Source organism: Solanum dulcamara, chromosome 5 (assembly GCF_947179165.1).
Source record: "Solanum dulcamara chromosome 5, daSolDulc1.2, whole genome shotgun sequence".
NCBI classification, from domain to species: Eukaryota; Viridiplantae; Streptophyta; class Magnoliopsida; order Solanales; family Solanaceae; genus Solanum; species Solanum dulcamara.
The window spans coordinates 4,248,385-4,255,480 of NC_077241.1; positions in this window are offsets into that span (position 1 = coordinate 4,248,385).

Here is a 7,096-nt window from a genome sequence, read left to right on the forward strand (position 1 = left end):
CCATGAATCCTAATTGATTTGATGTTCATGAATATTTTTACATATGTTTTGAGTAAAGATGTTGGCTTTTTATTATTTTCATTGATAAAAAGAAAGTTATATGAATTAATACTATATATGTATTTTATTGAGTTTTAAAAGAGCAAAAGAGTTGAGTTTGAATGAATTTGAGCAAATGATATTTTGAGCAAGATGTTTTGATGAGATGTAAATGATGTTTTTTGGAAGTATAATGATTGATGAACATGAAATGAGATGAGTTTGATGATTTAAATTAAAGTCCAATGAGACTAGATGATGAGTTTAATATGAGCACATATTTTGGGAGTAGTATTGAGTACCGAGTTGGGTAAGAGTTTAATTGACTCAAACCCCAGAACTACGTAGCCAGCGTAGGATGGAGGCTATGCCTCTTAAGTCCCAAAAAGAGGACTTTGATGAGTGGATCCAAGATGGTGATGTCCTTTACCCTGGCAAGGTATTGGATGGATGTGGCAACGACATCGCTTCGTTGTATCATCGCTAGCTCATAAGTGATGGTTGTCGGTTAGAAAAACTCCCAACTGAGTAAGCATTGCTTATTACTATTATTTTTATTATTATATTTTAAACTTGCATTACATATTCATGTTGAGATGATGTTGAGTTCTGAGCTGAGTTTTATTGAGAGGAGTATCTTGATATCTGTCCTTACCTTCCTGCCATTTTACATACTCGTACATTCCACGTACTAACATCATTCGACCTGCATCGTTTTATGATGCAGATACAAGTGTTAGATATCCACAACAGGCGCATCGTTGAAGATCATTTCTTTTCAGCGATTTGGTGAGTCCTTCTTGTATTCGAAGGAACTCCTTATCCTTTTATTATTGTTGAGTGTGATGTTTCTTTTGAGGTAGCCATAGACATGTCATTGGCACCATCTAAGAGTATTAGAGGCTTTATAGACAGAGTCTGATGATGTAATCGGAGTAGTTCTCCTTAGAAACTACTTCTTCTAATAATTATCTATTTTTCCTTTGATTATGACAAGCCCACATTAGTATTCTTAAGTCTTCCGCTGATGAATAAATAAGAAATGAGACCAAGTAATTCTCTCAGAAGTCAGAAATGGTTTTTGAGTGCCGGCCACGCCTAGGGTACCCTCTCGGGATGTGACAAACTTGGTATCAGAGCACAGCGTTCAAGAGTCCTAGGGTGTCTATGAAGCCGTGTCTAGTAGAGTCTTGCTTATAGGTGTGTCGTGCACCACACTTATAATCAGGAGGCTATAGGACATTAGGAATTATTTCACTTCTTTCATAATCTGAGTTTGTGCGATAGAGTTTAACTCTATAAAAGCTTTCTTTCTAATTCGTGCGTTTACACGTTTCAGACATGCCTCCTAAACGTTCAGCTAGTCAGAGGAACGCTGCCAGTACTGAGGTTCCACAGTCTGTGATGCCTCCACGGAGAACTAGGGGCCGACCTGCAAGGTCTACTGAGGTACCCCAAGTACCTACTGTTCAGACCACTCCTACTTCTGAGGAAGATTTTCGAAGAGCGATTGCTATGCTCACTCAGTTGGTGGCTGCTCGCAATAGTAGCCAAAGTTCACCAACTCTTAGCTCTAGTTATCAAGAGTCATCTGCTGCCACAAGGATCAGAGATTTTCTAAGAATGAATCTGCCGGTCTTCACGGGCTCCAACGTTGATGAAGACCCCCAAAATTTCATTGATGAGATGTGGAAAATACTAAAAGCGATGCATGCTACAGAGATTGAGGGGGTTGAATTAGTGTCTTATCAACTAAAGGATGTGGCAAATGTCTGGTATAATCAATGGGAAGAAAGTAGAGGTGAGGATGCAGAGCCTGCTCTTTGGGATGAGTTTGAAAGAGCATTTCTTGATAACTTCTTTCCCCAAGAGCTACGTGAAGCAAAAATTGAGGAGTTTGTGAACCTCAAGCAAGAGAGTATGACTGTGAAAGAGTATAGTTTGAAGTTTATTCAATTGTCCAAATATGCCCCAGAAATGATTCCTCATATGAGGTCTAAGATGAGGAAGTTTGTCTTTGGCCTAGGCAAACATGTAAAGAAAGAATGTAAGGCAATGCTAATGATTTCTGACATGGATTTTTCTAGATTGATGGTGTATGCTCAGCAGGTTGAGGATGACAAGAAAAAGGACCGAGAGGAACACCTAAGCAAGAAGGCTAAGTCTGCTGGGCATGAGAATGAGCAGAAGCAATGGAAGGGTAACAAGTCTTTCTTTCAGAAAAGGTCTTTCAATTATGCTCCTTCCCCAACAAATGCTTTTACACCTAATACCAGGTATGATCAGAGATCGCTAAGTCACCAAAACTTTCAATATCAAGGTTCTCAGTCCCAATTAAGTATGGCTCAAGGTTCTAGAGGAAAACCACCATGTGCTAGATGTGGGAGGCTCCATTTGGGAGAGTGTCGTGTGGGCATCAATGCTTGCTATGGATGTAGAAAGATAGGTCACTTCCAGAATGAGTGTCCTTCAAAGAGGCAGGGAGATGGAAGTAGTAGAGCTCAGTTTTCTTCTGCAGCTCCACAGAATAGAGGTAATCATAGAGGTGCAGCTTCAAGTGCAGGTGGGGGAACCAACCGCCTGTATACTATGGGTAGTCGCCAAGACCAAGAAAATACACCCGACGTTATTACTGGTATGCTTCGAGTCCTTTCTTTTGATGTGTATGCATTACTTGATCCTAGTGCTACATTATCTTTTGTGACTCCTTACTTGGCTAGTAAATTTGAGATCCTTCCTGAGTGTCTTCTTAAGCCTTTCAGTGTGTCTACTCCTGTTGGTGATTCTATCTTAGTTGAGAGGGTCTATAGAAATTGTACTGTGTCAATCTATCATAGGGATACCATGGCTGACTTAGTTGAGTTGGACATGGTTGATTTTGATGTGATTCTTGGTATGGACTGGCTTTATTCTTGTTATGCTTCAGTTGATTGTAGGACCCGAATTGTCAAGTTTCAATTTCCAAACGAGCCTATCTCAGAGTGGAAGGGGAATTCTGTAGTGCCTAGGGGTAAATTTATTTCCTATCTTAAGGCCAGAAAATTAATCTCTAAGGGATGTATATATCACATAGTCCGAGTCAAAAATATTAATGATCAGACTCCATCTCTTGAGTCAGTTCCCATTGTGAATGAGTTTCCTGAAGTCTTTCCTGAGGATCTACCCGGAATCCCTCCTGATAGAGAGATAGACTTTGGTATTGATGTCCTTCCTGATACACAACCTATCTCCATTCCTCCTTATAGGATGGCTCCTGCTGAGTTGAAAGAGTTGAAAGAACAACTGAAAGACCTCCTAGATAAGGGGTTTGTTAGGCCAAGTGTCTCACCCTGAGGCGCTCCTGTCCTATTCGTGCGAAAGAAAGATAGGTCCCTTAGAATGTGCATTGATTACCGACAACTAAACAAGGTCACCATTAAAAACAAGTACCCTCTCCCCAGAATAGATGATTTATTTGACCAACTTCAGGGTGCCACATGTTTCTCTAAGATAGACCTCAGATCAGGCTATCACCAGTTGAAAGTGAGAGAATGTGACATCCCAAAGACGGCTTTTCGAACCCGCTATGGTCATTTTGAGTTTCTTGTTATGTCCTTTGGATTGACAAATGCTCCAGCAGCTTTTATGGACCTCATGAACCGAGTATTCAAGCCATACCTAGATACGTTTGTAATTGTCTTCATCGATGATATTTTGGTCTACTCTAGAAGTAAGAGTGAGCATGCTAATCACCTTAGGATTGTCCTTCAAACTCTTAAGGAGAAGGAGTTGTATGCTAAGTTTTCAAAGTGTGAGTTTTGGCTTGAGTCTGTAGCATTCCTAGGTCATATTATATCTGGGGATGGAATCCAAGTTGATACTCAAAAGATTGAGGCAGTTAAGAACTGGCCCCGACCCACCTCTCCAACCGACATAAGGAGTTTCTTAGGTTTGGCTGGTTACTACAGGAGGTTTGTTGAGGGATTTTCATCCATATCCTCACCATTGACTAAGCTGACTCAGAAGAAGGCTAAGTTTCAATGGTCTGATGCTTGTGAGAAAAGTTTTCAAGAGTTGAAAGCTAGATTGACTACTGCTCCAGTACTATCACTACCCGAAGGAATGGATGGTTTTGTAATCTATTGTGATGCTTCAAGAGTTGGGTTGGGATGTGTATTGATGCAGAAAGGTAAGGTCATTGCCTATGCCTCCAGGCAGCTTAAGACTCATGAGAGGAACTACCCCACTCATGACCTTGAGTTGGCAGCTGTGGTATTTGCTCTTAAGATTTGGCGTCACTATCTTTATGGTGTACATGTGGATGTGTTCACAGACCATAAGAGCTTACAGTATGTATTCAGCCAGAAGGAGCTGAATTTGAGGCAAAGGAGATGGTTAGAGTTGCTCAAGGATTATGACATGAGCATTCTCTACCACCCAGGTAAAGCAAATGTAGTTGCTGATGCTCTTAGCAGGTTATCTATGGGGAGTACAACTCATGTGGAAGAGGAAAAGAAGGAGTTGGCAAAGGAAGTGCATAGACTTGCGCGTTTGGGAGTTCAACTTATTGACTCTAGTGAGGGTGGTACAATAGTACGAAATGGAGCCGAATCATCTCTAGTTGCAGAGGTGAAAGAAATGCAAGATCAGGACCCTATTCTTCTTCAACTGAAGGATGAGGTTCACAAGCAGAAGGTAATGGCTTTTACCAAAGGGGGAGATGGAGTGTTGAGATATCAAGAAAGATTATGTGTTCCAAGTGTTGATAGTATTAGGGAGAGAATCATGAAAGAAGCCCATAATTCTAAGTATTCCATCCATCCAGGTTCAACAAAGATGTATCATGACTTGAGAGAAGTATACTGGTGGAGTGGAATGAAGAGAGATATAGCAGAGTTTGTGTCCAAGTGCCCAAATTGCCAACAAGTTAAAGTTGAGCACCAAAGGCCTTGTGGAGTGGCTCAGAATATAGAGATACCGGAATGGAAGTGGGAAATGATCAATATGGACTTCATTACCGGTTTACCACGAACCCGCAAACAACATGACTCTATTTGGGTGATTGTGGATAGGATGACCAAATCGGCACATTTCTTGCCAGTGAAGACTACCAACACTGCAGAGGATTATGCCAAAATGTATCTTAGAGAGATTGTTAGAGTGCATGGAGTTCCTTTGTCTATCATCTTTGATAGGGGAGCTCAATTTACTCCTCAATTTTGGAAGTCATTTCAGAAGGGTTTGGGTTCAAGAGTGAACCTTAGTACTGCTTTTCATTCGCAAATAGATGGCCAGGCAGAGCGTACGATACAGACTTTGGAGGATATGTTAAGAGCCTGTGTCATTGACTTCAAAGGTAATTGGGATGATCATTTACCCCTTATTGAGTTTGCATATAATAATAGTTTCCATTCGAGTATTCAAATGGCTCCTTATGAAGCTCTGTATGGGAGGAGATATAGATCACCAATTGGTTGGTTCAAAGTTGGTGAAGCTGAGTTGATTGGACCAGACTTGGTTCACCAAGCTATGGAGAAGGTGAAAACCATCCAAGAAAGGTTGAGGACAGCTCAGAGTCGCCAAAAATCCTACACTGATGTTAGGAGGAGAGATTTGGAGTTCGAAGTGTACGATTGGGTATACTTGAAAGTTTCACCCATGAAGGGTGTGATGAGATTTGGAAAGAAAGGAAAGCTTAGTCTTCGCTACATTGGTCCTTATCAGATTATGAGGAGGGTAGGTAACGTAGCCTATGAATTGGAGTTGCCCCCAGAATTAGTTGCTATTCATCCCGTGTTTCACATCTCTATGCTTAAGAAGTGTTTGGGAGATCCTTCACTTGTTGTCCCAGCTGAGAGCATTGGAGTGAAAGAGAGTTTGAGTTATGAAGAGATTCCAGTTCAGATTCTTGATCGTCAGGTTCGCAAATTAAGAACTAAGGAAGTAGCATCTGTCAAAGTCCTATGGCGAAATCAATTTGTTGAAGAGGCTACATGGGAAGCTGAAGAAGATATGAAGGCTAAATATCCTCATCTATTTGTGCCTTCCGATGATGATGTTCAAGGTAATATTCCTTACTCCAACCTTTGAGTCGATGTATATTCTTGAATTTTAGTAATGGAGTTTATGAGAAATTGATGTCTTGATGATACTCATTCTTCATGTCTCCTAGTTTCATCTTCATTCGAGGACGAATGATTCCAAGGGGGAGATATTGTAACACCCTATAAATATTATTGATTCATGGATCCTTTCTTTCATGAAGTCCAAATAAATTATGAAATTTTCTATTTAATTCAAGCATGAAACTTTATGGATTTTTCATATCATAATTCCAAATGCATAGATTATTAAATATATGAAATTTAATTACCTATCTTATATTAACTTATATTGGCTTTTAAATGCATTAAATTGTTGAAAGTCCTTATATGAAGGCATGAAAAGATTTTGATCATGTTCTAAAGTATTTTGATCATGTTCTAAAAGTATTTTGATCATGTTCTCTCATGCCTAAAGATTTTGGTCATGTTCTAAAGTATTTTGATCATGTTCTAAAAGTATTTTGATCATGTTCTAAAGAATTTTGATCATGTTCTAAAGTATTTTGATCATGTTCTAAAAGTATTTTGATCATGTTCTAAAAGTATTTTGATTATGTTCTCTCATGCCTAAAGTAATTTGGGCATAACTTTTCATAGGATGGTCTAAATTAGGTGATTTAAATTTCTGAATAACCACAACATCATTACCTACAACTTTCATGAAGAACATATCTTACGATTTGGATTTTAAGTAGATCAAATAAATTGATCTTTGCAAGATATAGTGTTGTGACGGAATGGAGTGTTTGTAGAATAAAATTCATATCTCGATGTAGAATGTTCCAAATTGGATGATTCTTGAACTAACTGAAACTAGACTTCTATATCTACAATTCTTATGAAGACACCAAATCCTAATAAGGAATTTATCTTATTCAAACACAGCTTCGAAAACAGATATTCCGTTAAAAGAGATTTCATCTCACCTACCATAGAAAGATCTAGAACCATTTGACATCATCCATGACATCAAA